General features: G+C 47.5%; 1 protein-coding gene across 1 annotated transcript in view; it reads right to left on the minus strand.

Annotated features, from left to right (window-relative positions):
* The window catches only part of LOC119431228 (uncharacterized), a 138751-nt gene extending 123576 nt beyond the window's left edge, over positions 1–15175 (minus strand). The window contains 1 exon segment of the mRNA XM_037698705.2: positions 14127–15175. The gene's annotated coding sequence lies outside the window, so the exon portion shown is untranslated.
* Between the last annotated feature and the right edge of the window lie 7380 nt (positions 15176–22555).

Consider the following 22555-nt stretch of genomic DNA (forward strand, 5'->3'; position numbering starts at 1 on the left):
GGTAAACGCTAAGAAACCCTGCAGTGCATGATGGTACGGAAGGAAGAGAGAAAGTTGAAACAGGTGGTAGGCGAAAGAAATAAAAGAGGCGGCCAGAAGAGACTGGCCGAGCCCACCACGCCAGCTTTGGCGGCAGCGTGGCGGGGGCCCTGTACCGTAATCCATGCGCATATGCAAGTAGGTCGCCGCGCGCCGTCTCAGAACGGCCTTGAAAACGAGACAGAGAACGGCAAAAGAGCAAGAAAAAAAAAAACCAGCAGGCCGCGCGGCTACGTTGTATAATGCCGCAGCTTGACTTTCAAAGAGAGCGCGGAAAAAAAGAAACAAAGCAAAGACGATGAATAGACGCACAAAAGAAAGTGCGGATCATATACGGATCAGTGTGACATGAAAGAGACGGACTACCCACAAAGCTAGCGGGCGTCCTAGAAGGTAATAAGGAATTACCAGGACGACACTCCCGAGAAGTAACACGCAAGGGCAAAGCGTCAAGCTGACGATAGGAGCAACAGTTGCGGACGACCAATAGCAGAAGACAGGACAATGACGATAATGAAGGCATCATGGACCGGTAGCAGACGACCACCCAGGAGACCAATGGCAGAAAAAGTAAGAGAGGAAAGGAATCACGGTGAATAAGGTAAAATGCTGAGAAACTAGAATCGTAGAGTAACGTGTGACTTAAGAGGAGAGAAGTCTCTACAGACAAAACTTTAGGCGCCATAAAGGAAGCGGTATTTAGCAGACGACAGTCCAGAGAAGAAATGCAGAGTGGGCATATAGCTGGAAGCAGACGATTGGAGAAACAGTTGCAGACGACCAAGAGCAAGATGCGGAACAATGACAATATAATGAAGGCGGTAAATAGGCGTGGCAGACGACCAACGAGGAGACCACCTGCAGAGAGAAGAGTATGAAAGAGAGCATAAGGTAAAAATGCTCGGAAAGTAGGGCCATAAAGGCGACGTATGACGCAAGAAGAGGGAGGTCTCTGAAGACGTAACTTAAGAACCCGTAGAGCAAGAGGGAATTGGCAGACGACAGTTTCGAGAAAGAATACAGAAGGGCAAGGCTAGGCGCAGACGATCCGGGAAACAGCTGCAGACGACCGACAGCGGAAGAGGGAACAATGACAATAATGAAAACGGCAAGCGGTGGCAGACGACAAACGAGGATAGCCATAACAGAAAGAGTGTGAGAGAAAGAGAGAGATGGCGAGCAGGGCAAAACGCTCAGAAAACTGGAATCACAGACATGCGTGTGACGTAAAAGGAGCGAGGTCTTTCAGGCGCCACAGAGCAAGAGTGAGCAGACGACGTTAGCGAGTAAAATAGAGACATATGTAAAGGAAAGCCTGCGGCACACAACAGACGATTAGAGACAACGTTGCAAACGGTCTAAGCGAAGAGCAGGACAATATGAAACTGGAAATGAGCACTGTCTCACGGCCTACAAAGCACGGAGGCTTTTGTAAAGGAGCTGAGATTTATGCGAAAGGGAAAATCAAGCGGAAAAGCACGTAGCAGACGAGCCGAAGAAAACGGCAACAGCAGTAGCAGACGGCGTAGCTGAGACAAGTCGCGGCGCCATAAAAAGAGGACCGAGGGGGTTGATCCATATCAAGAACGGGGCACACGACAAGGACGTATCAGACGACGGTAGCTTGGAAGCGTGGCGGAAGAGATTGCGTTTTAGAAGAACATAAAAGCAAAGAACACAAAATGTGGAGAAACGAAATCAGACGAACACGCAGCGACAGCTACCGGTACGCAGCCTCACGGCCACCTGCTGTTTACACGGCAACAGCGGTACCTTTGCAAGTAGGAGCTATGCAGGAAGACATAATAATAAAGAAGACATGAAAGGTAGTACGCGTGGAACGATGCGGAAGGTAAGACGATCGGCAGCACCAGCCCAAAGCCACAGAGACACACGGTCACAGCGAGGCAAGACAGATCGCCAGCGTCTCAACGAGATAACAGACGCGAAGTACGCGAATGCGCCTGTGGCGGCGTTGCTTACGCAGACGGCGTTTGAAAGTACCGCCACCAATTTATACGGTCGGCATCTGTCCACATGCACTATACACTCCAACTTTCGACGGTTTATATGTAATCTCAGTACTATATCAGTGCGATGCTGCAGAAGCTACAACTGCGTCAGTTAACCTAGGATCATATCAACGATGATGTTTGCGCGTAATTGCTGCTAGTGCTGCTATCGCGGTATACTGGCACGACGTATTACCAACATTTCGCACATCGACATTCGTAATAATTAAAGGTGGAAAGCTTCGCGTTATCTCGATGCACATAATTATATATTCCCGGCAGAGCTGTGCAAGCTGTAAACACAACAATATGGTGGCTATGATGTCACGTGAATATTCCGCATACAGAAGCTGCCGAACGTGACCGCACGAAGAGGCGGCGGTAGTGTTATCTATTAGAACACAGGCGCATGGAAAGGTGTGTCACTGCACGTACTGCGCGAAAAGCTTCTGAAGGTAATGATGATCGACGATGATAATTCGCGTTGTCACGTGGTGCAAACCCTACATTGATAGGGCTGCATAGCCGTGTTCGATGGTCAGCTCAAGGGGTGGGCAATTAATGCAATTACGACTACTCGAATCGACATGGATTCTGTCAAAAGAGCAAGATGGCTACTTTGACGCAAGTTTTCATAAGCTCCCAGTCACATAATGTCCTTAAAAGCGTAAAGTGTAGCAAATAAACGGAAAGTGGGTGTATCTGTCGGCTCGTTTTGCCTATGCGCCCGTATTGCAGCTTATAAAACCAACTAAGTCATTTTGTATACTACGTCTCGTAGCGCTGCCTCTCTGCACAGAGACTGAGCTCTTCTAGAGCTTCGTGGACACAGTCGACCGAACAGTACGCGAAAGCGTCCCAGCTGCTACGACACTGCACATATTTAGCGGCGCGGAGCGTATCTCGTATAGCCTTTGATCCCGAGCAAAAGCAGCCCTTGACCCACCGTTGTGTGTGCACACGTGCTACAAAAGTTGTGTGCAGAGACACGGCAAATAGCCGTGGTATAAAGAAGGGAAAGAAACTTACGTACGGAAATAATCGCGCCGCTTAACCTTCAATAGTTCCGAAGCGCATGCGTCGTCTACGGCATAAACCTTAGTGCGCGCTGTCGCAGGGTTTCGCTATATGTCGGAGATGAGAACGATAGATTTAGGCCGCCGTTTCTTGCGATAGCACCGACTAGCTGCGGGCAAGGCTACGACGATCGGGCTACGAGGTTTCTGAAGTCGTTTGGCCGAAGTGGGAAACGAAATAGGAGGAAGCAATGAAAAGAGCCTAAAGCGAAGCACGGATTTACATGCACCGCATAGAAAGACACGCACTAGCTCAATTAGGTGTCTTAATTAACTCTGTCATGCGTGTGTTAGCTTTAGAACTTTAATTAGCAGACCGCTTAACAAGACTTGAAATGCGGCATCGATTCGAAGTCATTCAGACCTAGGGACATCTTTCTTGTCGACACATTGAGCAATAACACAGTGAAATTGCCCAGTTTCGGGATATTGCAACAATATATCTATATATCTCATACAAGACGAGTACGCGGTGCGAGTTAAAAGTATGTGACTCAAGAGCAATCACGTAATAAACGTTATGTACACAACACCGCGTATTATAAAATCACTGCCCACAGCTACATAAACGACGTCGCAACTACTGTCATCACGCTTGTTACAATCATCAGCTGAAGCACCTTTAGCGGCTATTATTGTAACCGTAACGAAGAGACTACACAATACGAGGACACCGTATGGTTGCGTTATAAGTTGCGTTATAGTACTTTTTTTTTCTTGTTACTCTAAAGGAACGGCGGACGACGCTTTGCGTATTTACGGAAGTCAAAAGCCAGACACAGCCAAATAATGCTCTCGCACACTTTTCGCCAATTACCCCGTTATGATCACCGCGCTCACCGCCATTCCTTCAGACAACTGCACCGCGACCGTCAGCCCAGGCTCGAAAAGTCAAGGTGCCACGGCCAACATATCGGCGCTCATCGTTCACAAACGCCCAAGACGCATCGATGTATACCAACGCTGACGGATCGAATAGACCTTCGATTGCGGAAGTTCCCAGGTCCCCATTCGATCACGACGAATACATATACGCACCGGGGCGTAGCCGAACAAACAAACAAACAAAACAGTCGCACCCTCCGGCATTGAGTTGCGAAGAATAAGTACCTCCGAGTTACGCAATCGGCTTATACCCTAAGAGCGCAGGACTCGATCCCTTCCTTACGTTTGCGGGCCACACATGAGACAAGGTCACTTCCGTACGCATTTCTGTGTAAATACTTCAAACTTGCTCTCCCTCGTGTGTCGAGCTCGCGCGTGTGTGGTCATGTGTGGCAGCGAAAAAAAATCCTTTGTCCTGGTTCGCTGAGTCGTTAGCACGTGACAGCACGTGGGAACTCGCGCTTTGTGCTCTGCACGTTCAATTAAAAATTAACGGCTAAATATTAGGCATATCTAACGAACACCTAATCTATGCAAAGCGAATCGTTAGCAAAGCGGTCTCATTAGTTTAGTCATATTGCATAAGACTAAAGGCGATGCTCACGCGCTCTTGCACGCACACGTACGACTCGCGACGTACATACGGCTTCTTACATACCACGTGCTCTCGCGCACATACGACTTGTCACACGCGCACCAACGGTGTCGGACAGCTCTTTGGAGTTGGCATATAGGAAATCAGTACGGAAATAATTTTACCCTCGTGGTTAGATAAAACTGACAGTTGGAGCGAGTTGGTTGGGTCTAATGGTTAAAGCTATACGTGTTGTGTGCTGGGAGACCCGAGATTCGATTCCGCCATCGGACAGGTAATTATTTTATTTTCCGTATTTGAGGTTATTTGAGCTATTCGTCAAGAACCACCAAGACAACGACCGACCCGGACACCACCACAACTCGGTCGCTATAACGCCGCAAGTTGAGCAAACAGACCAGTTGAAAGGCAACCGTCAACGAGTTACATAACCCTTTGTTTACGAGCGCCAACGGCCCATTGTCGTCGTCACGCGCGTATATACGTCTGTGCGAACCGTTTCACAAACTGACGGGCCATTGTAAGGTTCGCGGAGAATTATGTACTTTTAACAGTCTCGCAGTTATGCACCTGTGACGCTTCTATAAACATTCACTTTCGTCGTCGGATCGAAAAGCACGAAATATGCGTTCACGCTCATCTCCTTGTGGGAGCAAAGCTGGTTAGCGGTCGTTTTAAGCGAGACTCGAAATAGACAAGAAGACACAGGGATGCGATGAAGATTCGTACATACCACAGGAGTATGCTGCTACAGTGAAGTCGAAAGTACGAGTCCCAGGCATATTGTATAACCCAGTCAACACACACACACAGAGCTTCAGATGAGCGGCACACCACAGACTTCGCGTGCAGTAACTTCTCGCAGCGTATAGACGAGTCCCAAGTGTACAACGCTAGAGGTTCCCTCTCGAAAAGACGAGATTTTTTTTTTTTTTGAAGAGCAATGCTTCCGAAGCGCGTCGTCATCAATACATCGAATGGGGTGTATCGGAAACTGCTGCGATTGCGGTCCTACTTGAAAGTCAGTCGTCTGACGAACGAGTGGGTAATAATCCTAGTAGATACCTACGCGCGCGCACACGCACACGCAAACACACACACACATTAGCGCGCGCGCAAGGAAAGAAATCTCTAAAGCGGCAGCAAACAAGTTGGGAAATTTCGCGCCGATCGTTCCAAAGTTTTGCGAATTCCCGGTGAAGAGCTTAATGGACTGTTAACGTCAACGGCGCCAAAAATAGAAAAAAAAATAAGAACGAAACTAATAAGAGGAAAAAAGTGTTTCGTCAATGCGCCGACGTATATAGCACCGACGTCGAGCAGGAAATTACAAGGCCTGAGGCAAGCATAATTAAATAACTGAAACACGCACCTGCAAATATTTATCGCTCAATTCTCATCCTATCGCATAGGGTAAATAAGACCTCCCGTAATTATACCAAGCTAATGACGAAAAAAAAATAAAGAACAGCTGCAAAAGCGACGGAATTTCTCGACGACTTGCCGCTTACGTACAGTGTACCGATCAGGTATACCGCCGCTTATAATGTCATACCCACTTTCTGCGAAAAATCTCCTATCGACGACTCGATTATTTCAGTCGAGGGCGAAAGAATAAGTCAGGAGCGAAGTATGATTCACATTTACGTGCGATAAGAGGTAGAAGAAGAGAAAAAAAAACCCGAAAGAATCCGAAATATCGAAGGAAGCTATAGATGGGGCAGCACAGGAATTAGCCGTCCGCTTTTCCAATGGGGTAGCACTCTTCGATGAAATAAAGAGCTTGGCTGGTTGCCAAGTTAGTACTATTGCTATCGGTTTCTTATTCTTTCTTCTTTTCTTTCTTTTTTTTTTTTGTTATGGCTATTTAATAAGGTTCACCGGCTTGAGCAGCTTCCAAAATTATGTAACCCTACGTCAACCTGAAGATCTGCTTTTCCACGTAGTAGCTATGGCGTTGAACGCTGCTGAACGCGCGTTCGCGGGTTTGAGTCCCAGCCGCCGCGGTTGCACACCTATGAGGGAGGAATGCCGAAGCCCTCGTGTGCCGTGTCCTGGGCCATAGCCTCCTTGATAATCAAGGAGGCTATGCCTGTGCCCACGGTACCCGTTGGTCAAACTTAATTCGTAGCCCCGCCTACGCTGCCTCTCTTAGCATGCGTGCGCGTTCGCTTGGGGAGTTAAACCCCATCGATCGATCGATCTATCAATCAATCAATCAATCAGAATGAGTTTATTCGTTTCAGTGTAGAGGTAAGAACTACAATATATGTATATACAGAAGGAGGTTCCGTGGTTTGAAACTAAATTGGGGCCTCCTGTGCGTGACGACACTCACTCCATCAATCAATCAATCAATCAATCAATCAATCATCTTGTCTCACTCTTCGCATTTCGACAGCGGCGCTCACGTCTCCTTTGTGCACGAGAGCAAAGATATATCCAATGGCGCACTATGTACGTATATTCTACATCACCGCTTGCAAGTTATGCTTCCAAAAAAACAAAAAGAAAGAAAGTCAATGCTTCCAGGGCGTGCGCAAATTTTGCCGTACAGTGAACCCGATGTGTCTGGAACGTGCACACAATCCAGAGAGATTGCTCAATCCTTCCCCCCCCCCCCTCTCACCCCACGCTTTCTTTACTAAATAAATGCTGCTTCTAATCTTCTGAAGATGACCAAAACAAAAGCCGGCGAGTTGATATTGGCCCATGGCTAATAACAACAGCGCACCGAAAACGTAATCTTCGTCCTAGACGGTCGTGCGTGCACACGGAGATACACGCTTGCCTTTTGAACACAACCGCCCGCATCAGCGCAGCAAACAAAGGCAAAATGCCGGAAGGTACACTCGTAAGAAACAACGAAAGTGCGCTCGTATGAGACAATATGAGGCAGAGAACTAACTATGTATATAAACAGAACCAAAAGGTTGTTTTACAAGCATCGCTTGTTCCGTTTCCCGCTCAGGTCCTTTCAGGCAGCGAAGCATGAATTGCCCCGTTTGCCGCCGGAGAAAAATAAAGAAAAAAAGAAACGTGAGAGAAAGTCCCTGATTTTCCCCTCCACTCATTACACGCCCATTGTGTGAAGGGAGAAAGATGCGCCGCGCGTGTAAACCTAACGTGTCTAACGACGCGATTACGACGTTCCAACAGAGGGCCGGCTCGAGATTAATTGTTTAGGGCGCTCTGCACCGGATCGGTGTGGCTTGGCTTCCCTCCACTGATGGCGTATTATTTATACCCACTACGGAAGATAAAGCCTTATCTCATCCGGTTCTGCACTTGAAAACAACGGTGTTCGTTTTTTTTTTTTTTTCGTTTTTTAACATTCAACTTATGGATAGTCGTCTTCTTCATCATATGTCATCCTGAATAATCAACTTCTCCTTCATCATCATTATCATCATCTGCTTCTTGTAACCGCTGTTCACTTCTTCATCAACTGCTTCTTTTCCTCAACGTTTCCTCATCTTCGCAAACGAATCGTGCAGATGTGAACGCACAGGGTTGAATCTGCGAATATGACATTTACAGATTGATTTGCGTTGGATCTGCTTACTTTAAAAAAAAAAATTTTTACGTCTGCAATTGTCGCAGACTTTCCGTAAAACTCCTTCCGCTCGTAAATGTTCGATTTAGCATTAAAGGGACGCTAAATAGATTGCGCTTGTGCAAATCCGTATAGGCCCGCGATGTTACCGAGAGCTAATGCACTAGTTCACGCGGAAATATTTATACACCTGTCACGAGCGTGCAAATTGGCACATAATTACGCGCTAGGAAACCCGTTTCGCTTCAAACAATAATACCTCCAGCAGCGATAAATCGAACAAAATTTCCCGTCAGTATTTCTGTTGATATGTGTCTGCAATCCAACGCATACTGTCAAAAAGTCGAACATCACAGACTCATTTAAGCAATAAGTTACGACCTTACACTTTGCCTCTGATTGTAGATATTTTGTATTTTCTATGCTTTTTCTTTGCTGCTTTGTTTTCTCGCAACGTACTTATCTGCGCATTACTACTTACTAGGCGTTTATCCCTTATACCCTGACCCGGAAGATCATCATTTTATATTTATGGCAAATGCATAGATTTTCTGTGTTGACCAACAAATAATCTAGAACTGAAACTGAATGCCTTAAGTTTGTTTAACGTCATGATATGGAGGTGCAGTACCTGCCGAGAACTCTTTCGTTGGCCTCGCGAATGCGAAATGATTGCGGTTCTCGTCGCCAGCTATTTCTTGTCAGCTGAAACGGTGTATGCAGTTTTCTCTGGTGGAAAACACTCGGAATATACCACCACGCAAGTACGGCAAGCATATCAAAATTTCAGAGACACTTCACCTCAAAGAGGCGTCGAGTGATACTTGAAAAGCGTCCTCGCAAACACTCAGTGACAGTTAAAAGAGATGTATCGAGTGTCACTTGACACCACGTTGAGGTGTCACTGATTGTGCACATAGCCCGTACGTCGCGAAGGTGAATGTTGCAGAACTTCTTCAAAGTTCAGAGCCCGAGTGGCACTTGAGACCTCCTAGGTTACGTTTAGTGACACTGGAAAGCAGGTGTCCAGTGGCACATGCTTTGGAACCTCCTGTCCAATATTCAGTGACAAGGAGAGGTGTCGAATGACACCCGCTCCACCACTCCTCTTCGACATTAACACTTCAAGGAAGTGTCACATTCACCTTGACACCTCCTCCCACGAGGAAAAGGAAAAAGCTCCGCGGAAAAAAAAATGCAAGGTCACTGCTTTCTCCGTAGCTCTAGGAGGGACAAAGATTTTCAACGTTCAAACGAAAGACGCGATAAAAAAAATACATGTATCGATAGAAGAGCGAGACGCGGCCATGAACGAACAAAAACCGCGCATTAGAACTTTCACAATGGACACATCCGCACGAAAGCAAAGACAGGAGAAAGCGAATATCGACAATACAAATCGGCCTCCTCACGACGGGGCTATATATGCACGAACCAGTCGAGGCCCCTTGCGGAAGCAGTAATAGTCACACGGCTACACTCTCGCATTCCGAAGGAAACAAAGTCGTGTTCACTGAAGCCAGTGCATGGAGAAACCACGCTCCCTTGTAATGACTTCACTTCAGGAAAGGCGGCGGGCGACGGGGCGAGGTGTAGGGGGAGACTAAAGCCACCGAGAAGTTGAAGGAACACAAACCGCGCGCTAAACCATCTCGACAACCATTTAACGACGCTCTATACTGCCGCTTACGACTAAGAAAGAAAGATCAGGCAAGCCCATTTCAGCGTCCGCACAAGCGGTACCAACCGTTCCTCTTGAAAGTAAAGTCCGCGCTGCCATCAAAAACGCAATGAAAGAGAGAGAGGGCGGGGGAAGGGTGGTGGGGGGGGGGGGGGGGGGCTGAAGCGTTTATAATAGCTGTAGAGGAAGCAAGCCGGGAAGCCTCCACGCACAAGGCACCGTACAGCAGCGTCGCCGGGAAATCATGATCGCTGGCCGCCGTTCGAAGCCCCTAATGACTCCACGCATATAAACGCCAAGGGCAATCGCCGCAGGTAAAAAAAGCAAAGGGGTAAGTAAGAATGTCGGATAGCAAGAAATGAAAGCATAAACAAGCAAACAGAAAGCCAGAAACGACGAGAAGCCAGCACGAAGCCGCCCACGTGCATTTGTGGTGTCCGTGGCTGTGAGGTCGTGCGTCTATACAGCTTTCATTCCGGTGCGCGCCGCACGCGGAGATACAAAACGCGAGAAAGTTTGTTTCCGTGTCTCCGCTGTCGGGGAGGAAGACGCCCCGCGTCTGTTTGCACCGTCCATCTAACCGCCTCCCCTCCCACAGCGGAAAGCGAAAGTAAAAAAAGAAAAACGCGGCTATTTCGACGCGAATTTCGCTTCGCGAATCGCCATTACGCAGCAGATGGGGGCGGAAGGAGCAAAATGGCCGGCTGCTGCTCATTGACAGTATCCTGTCCTCTTTTAGTTTTATAATGATGGCTCGCCCGGCACGGCTGTATATAAAAAGAGAGGAAACCCGTTGAAGGGAAAGCGAGTTTAGAATCGTTTTCCACCAGCGAAAGTGTCTTTTTTTTTTTTTTTGCTTTCATTTTACGTATACTAGGCTCTCGAGCGTACTAACACGCACATAAGCGACAACAACACTCTCATGCGTGTAGATACTACGCAATCGAAGGAAAGCGACGTGCAAATGGACGAAGGGGCGGACTACAGGCGATGGGACGACACTCTCTATACATTGCGGCTGCCGAGGTAAGCGCGAGTCCTAATGTGGTACAGCGTGTGTAGCGGAGGCCGTCGGCATTTGCGCAGGCGTCAACAACTTTTCGCAAGCGTTCATTGGTGATGATGAGGACGATTCGGACAGAGAATAAGACATTTCGGAGAGGAAACTGCGGAGGTCATTTTGCTCGAAAACGTACGGCCGGCCCGAAGACCGACCGTTGCAAAGGATGCGTTGATAATTTTGTTCGAGGCAGAGTGGAAATCTAACTGAAATTCAAACCCTTCGTGATGATTTCTTAGAAGAAATTCAGTCAGTAACCAATTTCTACTGGGCGATTACGTGTGCTAACAACAACGTTTCATTGGTCGCTCCCGTAATTTTTAACCAGGTCTTTCGTTCAGGGAACAACGTGACATTGCAACAATCTGTCATCGGACATATTCACTGAAAGTGATCGTGATGAATTGTTCCATCGCCTTTTTAATCGGCGCCTGTAAGCTACAATACACTTTCTTGTGTTCATGGTTATCTGCAGGGTAGTTGTCATTTGTTCATCGAAGTATTCGCTGTCTTTGATTATGAGTACGTATCTTTTTCCTTATTTGAACCTTTAGGTAACTACTACCCATGTTATATAGTGTTACATGCCATATTACCATGTATTTTGGTTTGTACTCATTCTATTCAGTTCTATTCATTCATTCAGTTCGTGCACGTTTTGCTTCTCGTGTTAAGAGTACATTTTGCAACAATATCTCTTACCTAAATACAAGAGAACGGAGAGACCTTTTTTTTTTCTGTACTCAATGCACTGATATTCATGAGGTTCGTTTCATTTCAAAGAAAAAGTACAAATTTATCGAGCGTAAGGAGCAGACTTTATATGTAATCACAAGATTTAGAAAAAAAAAACTGTCGCATGAAGTTTACAACCCTCTATCTCAAGAATAAAAAAAAAGACGAAATTATTATTTTGGAACCAGCACGTATTAAGACATCTAAAGTGCACAAAACTGATGTGTTATACGCTACTATATTTGATGCGTTATATACAACTAAAATTTGTGGGTAAGACTTTTCCAAGCTCTCGTAAATATTATAACAACTTCACTTAAGATGCATATTCATGTATCACATCTGTGCGATTTAGGTTGCTCTTACAGATGCAATTTATAGAACCGTGAAATCTGGTTTTGGTATGGAGTTGCCGATTTGTAAGCTTCGCGTATCCATTTGTTATATTTTTGTTTCGAAAAGAAAAAAAGAAAGAAAAGAAAGCTTACCAATTTTCACGGCATAAAAAATACCCAAGGCAAGAAATAAATATTTCGCTTCCTACAGTACTATAACTTATGTATATTCTTGCTCTTAAAGGCAACAAAATTCGTTCAAATCAGTACTGCATTTGTACTCTAATCAGAGTATTTCAGAATTTAACAGGTGTTTGCATAAGAAGACCAAAGTTGATCTCGAGGTAAATCTTTCTCCCAGCGATTTTTAATTGTTAATTTACTTACTTACAAGAACCCCTCCTCCTTTGTAATACCTCATAAGAGGACCTTAAGGGGTGCAAGGCTCCTCAAATACGTGTAGTTAATCAATCTGCACCGAAAATACTCGTGCAAAGACTGACAGCTGCCGGTTTAAATGGTAACATGTACAATCAGCAGCCGGTTTTCTTTTTTCTCTCTCTCTCTCTTTCTTCCCCATTTCTCTCTTCTATACTTTCTCCTGGCATCTTGCAGTTAGTTGCGTGATGAAGAATGTTTCTTGTTCAGGCGGTCTACAGATTTGTCATTCAACTTAGGCGAATTATTTTGTAAAGATCAGCCATGCTTGCTTGCTTGCTTGCCTTTAAAAGTGGCTCGTACCCACTATGGGGGACTTGCACTGTATATATTTTACTTCTATTTTTTTTTCTGAAATATTCCATATGTGATTCGAAGGCAGCATCTTCTGAATATTCGTATTATATTCGAATATGTATATATACATATATGTAAATGAATGCGGAGATAGTCAACCACTAAAACCGCAAAGAACAGAAGGCAAAGGCCAGCGAGCCAAAAAAAAAAGGAAATATAAATAAAAATACCGAGTCGGCTACAGCGCTAACCCGGAGCTTAGTTCGCTCACACTCCTTCCTCTCCCCACCCGAAAACACTTGCAAACATGACGGCTGCAGAAGCACGTCAGCGGCTCGCCGAGTTTGAAGAGACAGACTCGCCGTCGTCACGAGAGTTACAAAATGATACAGCGGACGCGGTGAGTGTATTCCGGTGAAGGATACCCAGCTGCGGGCGGCGTTCTTTTAGCCCCCACAGCATGACGTCTCGCGAACATTACAAACAAAGCAGCCAGACACCCGTCATCCCGAACACCGGCTTAAGCCAGACGACTCCACATGCCGAACTTCACTCACGGTTGCCCAGGGCACAAGCCAACAAAAGTAACGAGCCAAAGCCCATCTCACTGTCACGTGGCTTCCTACAGCGCGCAGCTCCTTTGCCGACATCAAAGAGCTAAGCGCGGGCTACTGCGAGAGCAAACGAAAAGAAAAAAAAAGAGAAAGAGAGAAAGAACAGAAGGAGGGGCTAAAACGCTAGCAGACGACATTCGCATAGCACGCGAGAGAAGAGCAGAAGACCGATAGCAGACGAAAAAACGACCACAGAACGCAGACGATAAAACAGAAAACTACCGGACGGGGCACGCGCAGCAACCGGACATCCTCAGGAAATAAAAAGCAAAGGGTTAAACTCTGCGGGGCGCAGCACACGCAACCACACACCGGCGAAGGTTTATCTCTGCGAACGAACACAAAACAAAGAATCGCGCGCGGCCAGTACAGCAGCGGACGCCAAAATGAAAGCCAAAGGGGTTCGTGCTCGATGCCTGCCGGCTCCGCAGAAAAACAGCAGCAGAAGCAGACGACATCTCTCTATAACACGGCCAAAAGCCAAGCCAATCTATCTACGCGCAGGGCGGGCGGCGTCTGCCTGCGCGCGCAGGAACCAAGGGGGACTATAACAAAAATAAGAAAGAAAAAAAAAAGGGAGAACGCGCTACAGTACAGGCACGCTTCGCCTTTGCAGCAGCGTCGTCGTCCAAGGGGGCCTTCGAGAAAGGCTGCTGCTGCTGCTGCTGCTGCCGCGGCATAAGCTAGCCCAGACGGGGCCCACACCACGGCAGCGGCAAGCAGGCGGGCAGGCTATCCCACGGGCTGAAACCGGTCCGGCGGCATGAACACACGCAACTAATCATAAAATCGGCTCCACTCACGTTGCTCGCTGCCTCTTGGTCGGCGGACAGGTGCGCCAAGCGGGATCTCCAGGTAAGGCAGGCCCCCGGCCGGACGTTCAATATCCAACAGGTCGACGACGACGTCGAAGCGGCGGTGAAAACTTCCGACGTCCGGAGGAGACTCCGTTGACTACGACGATCGCGATCGAGCTCGGACGAGACACAAGGCGTTCACGGTTGGTCTTGGGACACAGATCCGAGAGAGAGGCAGGCACGCACGTAGTACGTGTGTGGGGTGCAATAAAGCGAAACACACAACAAATAATAATAATAATAAACAAACCGAGAATACCGCACAGAACGGGTCGGTTTACTTGAAGGTGAGGAGAGCAGACGAATTTCGCGTGTACCGAGCAGACGAAACGAAAACTGCTTTCCTTTTGTTTTTGCTTTTTTTTTTCGGAGCAGACGAAAATCAAAAGTCGAGAGGATAGCCACCGGCCAGGTTTCAGGCTTCACAGAAAGAATATCCCAACGCTCCGCGGCGGTGTCAGCAGACGACGAAACAAAGAGAAATTTTTTTTTTTCGCCGTAGCAGACGACAAACGAAGCGGGAGCGTACTGGCAACAAGAGCACCACCGCACACAAACACACCTGTAGAAAGCGTCACTGTACACACACACAAAGGGGAAGAACTACACTACTGACCAGAGAAAAAAGAGGGACAGGCGGGAACGTTGTCGTCGGTACAGCGGAAAAATCACTCGTCGGCGAAATGAGCGCGGACTGTCACGACGCGACGCAGATCCAGGTGGTGCGGGGACACGGTTCTGTCAGGACACCGCCGGTCTTCGTACGCGCTTGAAGAGCCGCACGATAGCGACACACCGAGCGACGAACGACGAAACAACTTGAGCGGCGAAGGCTTCGCAGCGGCGGCAGTACGTTGCCGCCGTTGGGTCATGACACTTCGGCGCCGCGCGAGAGTTCACCGCGGCAGCGACTGATGGGGCGACGGAGGAGCTCGCGTTAGGCGCTGTAAGCTCAGCGCAAACATGCCGTCGAGTGGACGGACCCGTTCCTCCGCGGCTTCTCTCTGGCGCTTTTGCGGAGGCCGGAGAAAAAACAAACCAAAAACAGGCATCCCCCCGGCACCGTCCCGGCTCGGAGCAGAAAGAGCAATCGGAGAGAGCGATGCCCAGCCTCCTCGCCCGTCGTGGCCTCAGCGATCCGCTCCGGCAGCCGGAGCCGATCGCAGAGGTCACAACTCGCCTCTCTTAGTGCGAGAGCGCGACGCGCGAGGTCGCTCGCTACTACGACAATGGAGATTTACAAGAATGAGAAGAAAGAAATTAGAAGGGAAAATCTGTACGATAACACAAAGGGCAGTGCCTTGCTATTTGAGGCTCGAGCCGGTTGCCTAAGGACGAAAACATATCGGAACAAATATTCGGAACTAGATGAGACATGTGTATGCTGCGGTAAAGATCCAGAGACCACTCAGCACATCCTAATGGAATGCGACGGGATCAACCCAGCGAGAACCGTAGGTAACGTGCAACTCCCAGAAGCGCTTGGGTTTAAAGTGGAAGGAAACATAAACAGATCAGCCGTAGAGATCAGCAAGAGACGATTAGAGTACTGGTGGAAAAAAAGCAGGGAAAAGATGGATGCGACCTGATCTCTTAAAATCATAGGCAGCGGGACAAGGTAAATTTTTGAAAAAGAAAAATAATGAGAGGTATACAAAAATGCTAGATAAAGAACATGTATAGTATACCTGATTAAATCAAGCAGGCTAGGTGACTATTTGTCGCCGCCCCGTTTCAAAGGGGATGCCAATAAATCATCATCATCATCATCATCATCTTCAAACCATGCCCGCGAGAAGGAATTGCCTCCCTTTATTTCCATGATGCAGACGATGGCGGCGTTGCTAGCTGACCTAGCGTTTGTGCGCGTCCGGCTTCTGCACTCCAGTGGGTCGAGTGATCATCCAAACGCTTTCGTAGGTCACCTCACAGATTAACACGTGACTGTAAATCGGGCCAAGTACTGCGGTGAAAACGCTCCTGAGGGCATCGTCTTGAGACGCCAAACCTCTCGGTCCGAAACGATAAGGACACAATTGAATTCCGTGCTTCATTGGTTTATTTTACTGAATCGTCAAACATTGAATACTGAGGGTAGGGGAGCCGCAATGACGACGAATTTCGTCATAGAAATTGGTGGACACTATGAAAGTAATTTTGAGTCGTCGTTTTTAAAATGCGCACCTTTTAAGACAACGCGGCGCGCGATATGCAGCACCAATTCCACTCGGTGCTTTTGTCCTTGGAGTGACTTCGACTGGAATTGAGATAGCTTCAACCTTCCTTAATATCAATTAATTTCTGCGCAAATGAAGTTCTCAGCAACGTAGTTACAGCGACGGCCTCTCAAATATCCCATTCCTGTCCTTGCTTTTTTTTTTTTTTTTTTTTTTGTTCCCATATAAGTGCGCAAGAACAAACGAGTCGAAGCTGCGCGGCAAAGCGTCATCGCAGGAGGGCTTCCCTGCAACGCCTAGGAACGAAAATGGCACCTGGACGCCGCGTTGCCTGCTGCGTGCGAGCAGCGTCGCTAGCGTCGCCGCTCCGCTAATACCACTGGATCCACTGGCCGCGTGCGGTTTCACCCGCCCGCCCTCCGCTCCCCCTTCGCCCGTTCTACGACTTTTCGTTTTGGTTATGCGCTGATTGCGGCAGGCGTTGCTCGTTTCTGTCTTCTTCTCTGTCCTTTTTTTTTTTTTTTTTTTCGCTCCGTTCACATCTCGCGCGCTGCGGGCGACCCTTTCCGCTGCGAAAACGGGCCCTCGTCGTCGTGCTAAAGGTGCGCCCCTCACCGTCTGGCAGAGGCCGTCGTAACAGACGACGGAAAAGATGGCGGCCACCACACTGTGCGCGAAGAAGCGCAGCAGAAGGGCAACAATGAAAGCATTCTCTTCGCCCGCCGCCGCTGGGAAGAGTGAAAAGAGTGTTTCCACTTTCACTAACGCCGCGCTCTCATTTAAAACAAACTTTGCGCTCTTTTGTTGTTGTTTTTTCACCACCAGATGAGGAAGGGGCGCTCGCTCTCGGGGATGTGCGTGGAAACGTTCGCATTAGGCGTGTTTGTACCTGAAAAACCGCCATCGAAACAGACGACACCTCGCATGTGCCCAGTTCCGAAACTTCGCTTTGAAACTCCTGGGGGGTACTCTGTAAGTGTCCACACGGTGAACATCTCAATTTCGTCTGCTGCTGAAGTTGAGATTGGCCGGGCTGGGGTATGCGTCAGAAGTAGACTGGCGCCCCAGCCAATCAGCACTTTAGTAGTAGACGAAATGGACATCTCCACTAAGTAGACGCTTACAGAGTAACCTCCCCCCCCCTCCTGGCATGCTCGGGGTAACAAGCCACGGAGTGTTGGTGGTTATGATAATGATGACGGTAACTCGCGGACACCATCGTTAATATCATGACCAACCCTACCCCCTAGCGCATACAGAGCCAAGAACAACAGAAGCATACACAGGTCATGGGAACACGGGGAAGTTAGAAATGCACATATAAAGCGATCCCCCCTGCGCGTTCTAACAACCTCGTTAACCTTCTTTCTGACACAGCTAATTCAGCACTGCGTGTCGCTTTCTCAAACTACTGTAACGCTTGCGTTTACAGTGCCCGCTACCAATAACAGTGGGCTCAGTTAGACACCGAATTATCCGGGAATACTCAGTATCTCCCTCATCCGAGGCCAACACTGGGTCCGGCCGTAACGCCTAAGGTCTCGCCACTTAATTGTTCGTGTTGCAAAACAGCCGCAACTCAAACGCTATTCTACCAGCTCTCCCAGCGCTACAGAATGCGTAATGCGTTGCAAAACAGGTCGCCCAAGACTAATAATTAAGCCCCCAGATTCCGCACTCGGCTGTGTTCTTAGTTCAGCTCCTTTGTCAGCCGCGTTGTAACCGCTACGTATCTGCGCAAACTCACTCAATTATCTCGACTGCCCTTTTATATCCTCTTCACGACCACACAGGTCGTAGCCGCAGGCCACTCCCACAGTAACGCCAAAGGTAACCACAAGATGGCGTTGAACAACGACCGTGACCAACTCAAGCATCGACCTAGCCGTAAAACCGAGTTATACGTAGCCATCACACAAAGCTTGCAATGGAGGGTTCGGGACACCCATGGAGACCTATAATGACTTGTACATAACTGTTCGTCTTGCCTTAACCTAAAAACGGCAAGCGTGAAAGCACGTGATCTCCAAAGGCTCCGCAAAATACATGCATGCAGGCATCGGAAGGAGATTTTGAACAGTGTGTGCTGGTGGGCTAGAAGTGCAGGTGCGTCTTATCGGAACACTTAACTATCAGGTCGATTTGTCACGCTCCATAGCGACAGCAAGGCGAGAAACAGAACGGCAAGCGGAATGGATGCTGACACAAAGAGTGCTAGTACAGGCTAATGACCGGTTTTCTCGGCCGTCTGCAGGCGTTGATTAATTACTCCACTAGGCTATTTCAGATTCACACGCGAAACGCCGAGGCAACGATGTCATTGGTCGCAGACGTACAAACAGATGGAACTCCTGGAACGCTGAAAGTGAGCCGTGTGGGGCATTTGCAGACGGCTCCCGTTGAAGACAGCTCACATTCCCGTCTTCCCCCGGCATCTTATCTGTAACGTATTTGTAAAGAAAACTCATTGACAAAAAAAAAAAAAAAGGGGGGGGGGGAGGAGTGAGGGCACTGAGCCGTGGGGTTATAATGCGTTTTGAATTCGGCTGTGCCGGTCCGAAATAATGATGTAAGCACACCCACCGAAATAAACTAAGGGCTATCCGGAAAACAAAACACAAAACAAACGCAGCGGGTCAGCGGGTGAAGGGACTTTACGATATAGTCTTGATTGAGCCTTTGAGTTTAAAACAAACACAGCGTTAACTTGTTCTTTTCGTTCTAAATACACACGTACCAACTAGCCTAACATCAGCTAGACCCTCTAAGCTTGCTGCGGACCAGTAATGTGACACCATCTCGCATGCACTTAGCGAATGACGGCTGGTGCCATCCGTATTTCAGTAAAGACCTTGGCGTCTTAATAAGGGTTATTTTGTTCCCTGTTATTGCGTTTGCGTGATAGACATATGACATACAAGACAAGATGACATGAACTAGTGCAAAATTCTGAGTACAACTTCATCTCCCGCATGTGCGTGTAGGGGGGCTAGATATATATATCGATAGATAGATAGATAGATAGATAGATAGATAGATAGATAGATAGATAGATAGATAGATAGATAGATAGATAGATAGATAGATAGATAGATAGATAGATAGATAGATAGATAGATAGATAGATAGATAGATAGATAGATAGATAGATAGATAGATAGATAGATAGATAGATAGATAGATAGATAGATAGATAGATAGATAGATAGATAGATAGATAGATAGATAGATAGATAGATAGATAGATAGATAGATAGATAGATAGATAGATAGATAGATAGATAGATAGATAGATAGATAGATAGATAGATAGATAGATAGATAGATAGATATGAGTACATATGCTTACCACAGGCACACATTTGTGTGGTTACGCATCTCGTAGGCACATATGACACAGAAGAGGCTTCAGACAAGATTATACAGGAACGAGTGCAAGCATAGCTTTCATGTTCTAGAACGTTCCACCAGTCAGCCCTACAACTCGACTCGAGGAAGTGGATTTCAGCGCCGCTCCTCGACAGAAGAGGTCACTGCTCTTCATTGACGCTCCACGGCAATTCTCCAGAACCGTTCTCAACTCCCGTTGATTGGAGGAATATATTCGAGGGGACGATCATTTGAGAATGCGGGGGTAAGTATAACTTTTGATCTCAAGTAAAAAGAATAGCAGGGGAACTACAACAAGAACGGTAATGTGGTCAGGAGTTCACAGTCTTAATTGGCCACTAGCAACTGAGTGTTCCAAACAGACTACGAGCGCTGTCGTCTGTCCGAGAAACAGACAAAGCTGTTGCTGGATAGATGAAAGTGAGTTTCCTTCTGCAACGCCAAGGTGGGCACCACTCAGCCGCGCGGAACGACACCTTCCACAGACCTGCTGGCCCCTATACCTTTCATCGTGCCATGCTATATTAACAAACAAGACAACACAATAAGTAAATACAAGAAAAAACACATTTACCAAGCCAACGAAAGCCACACCAGGAGCAGTTTCTGGCCAACTGCTTCGGCCGCGCATGCGTACTCAGGCCACGAAGTAAGGCAACAACAAAAAATTAGAAAGGAAGAGAAAGAAGAAAGAAGAAAAGACAATGCTCTCCAGGAATGACCAGAGCGGGAGCGCGGTCTGTGGTGCGTTTTATTGAGGAGAGGTCACTACGCACCGTGGACCGAGGAGCGCTTACTGACTGAGTGTGGACGCCTCGCGCGCAAATGCGCAGGCTTCCTTGCCGTATCCGCGCAGAGGCCGTTTTCCTTTCTCCTGTTTCTTCGCGAATAGCAGGAACGAAAAGGGCAGCGCACCGAGACGGATATCCACACCATATCGTTTAAATGCGTGCAGCGTCTGGGAATAGTACGAATAATCGTTATTCAAAGGACAAAGAACTGATTCCGACGCCTTCCTAACACTGAGAAACCATTCGTCATTCCTGTTAAACAGTGCGTTCTTAAATGGCAGAATTCAACCCTAGTCACCCCTTCTAAACCTACTGCTTTCATATAGAGTAAGAAAGTGAGTAGAGAAGAAAGAAAACAAGGTCGCATCAACATCTACTTCAACTCACTCATGTGCGTATACAAGTTGACGCACGTCTATAACGATGTAACGCAAGACATAACAACAGAGACATTGTTTTGGACACCGTCAAATTCCGCCTTTGTTTGTGTACTGAGCCAATCAGAGGGGGCGCAGCCGGTTCTGTGAACCAATCAGAGCTGACAAAGATGGCGAACTCGACAATATGCCGGAATCAGGCGACGTCCTGAATAGCAGCCTCCCCGAAGATTATAACAGATCAGAATCGTCATCGACCCCGCCGATCCTCCTATCACGTGAGTCTCTACGTCACTAATGGATCACGCTGAGCGCGGACGAAAAACCACAAAGTAGAGAGGAAACAACGGAGAGCTACGGTGTTTCTTCTATGCTCAACACGATGATGATGATCGCCAACTATATATCCCAAAGTCATGCATACAGTGCAAGAATACATCTCTACGTCACACCATGACACTTCGCGCTGCTCTTACGTCAGCCTTTCGTCGCCCTCACGGTCTCATCCCGCCAGTTCCTTCACCGAGAATATATCTCTCCACATATGCGAATCACAAGTTTTCATTTTTGTAATCCTATTGCATTAGACCTTCTCAACAGTATTAATACACCAGCTATGATACAAATCGTGCGCAGGTAGCAAGCGGCTCACGCACGACTACCCAGTGCATCCCTGCACATCAACGAAGAACAAGTTTTCGTCCGTATTATGCTGTTGCATTAAACCTACTCGACGACATTAATGCGCTAGCTAGGACACAAATTGTACACTGGCATTGGGGTTCGGCCATCAATGACTGACCTGCCTCTCACACCAATCCGGGGTTACAAACCAGGGTATAATACTGGCGGGCCAGTTTGTCATTTAATGCTATCATTATTGCATCATTTAATGCAGTCAAAATATCTCGCTGACATTTTGAAGCCATGTAATAAATTAGGCACCAAATAAACAAGACGACATTGTTTCAGTACGCTGATGCCGTCCACACCGCTGTCAAACGTATAGTAGATACGAAATAACGACCACTTGATTTTTCAGTAGCAGACTATTCACGCGCCGGCCTTCGAAGCGCTGCATTCAATTTCGACCAAGAAGCAGAAAGCATACAGCACGCACGTCTACAGCCCGCGCATGATGCCGAAATACAGCCATTGGAAAAGCTTTTGGCGCCAGGGAATGGAAATACCACTAATGTGGCGACGGAAAGCACACAAGCACAACACACGCAAGAGCACACATGCATAAATACAGCACGCAAGCGCAACACGCGCACATAACACACACAAACATCCATACGTAAACATCCATACGTAAACATACAAACAAAACGCACGCAAGCGCACACACGTACACATATACACAACACAAAACACCCAAGTTACACATACAAACACCAAACGTACCCGAAAACTCAAACAAGTAAACGCCCACACAGATTCAAACAACCACGCACGCAACCCACAGGCCCAACAAGTAACACACATAAAACACAATACAAACACACACAGTGCACAGACGAGCCCACAAACACACGCATGACCGCACGCCCGTATACAAGAATACGCACAAAGACATCGCCATGATAGCTCCGAGCACGCGAGGTGTATAAGCCGAGCTGCAATACATGGTAACTTCT

The sequence above is a fragment of the Dermacentor silvarum genome, chromosome 10 (assembly GCF_013339745.2).
Source record: "Dermacentor silvarum isolate Dsil-2018 chromosome 10, BIME_Dsil_1.4, whole genome shotgun sequence".
Taxonomy (NCBI): domain Eukaryota; kingdom Metazoa; phylum Arthropoda; class Arachnida; order Ixodida; family Ixodidae; genus Dermacentor; species Dermacentor silvarum.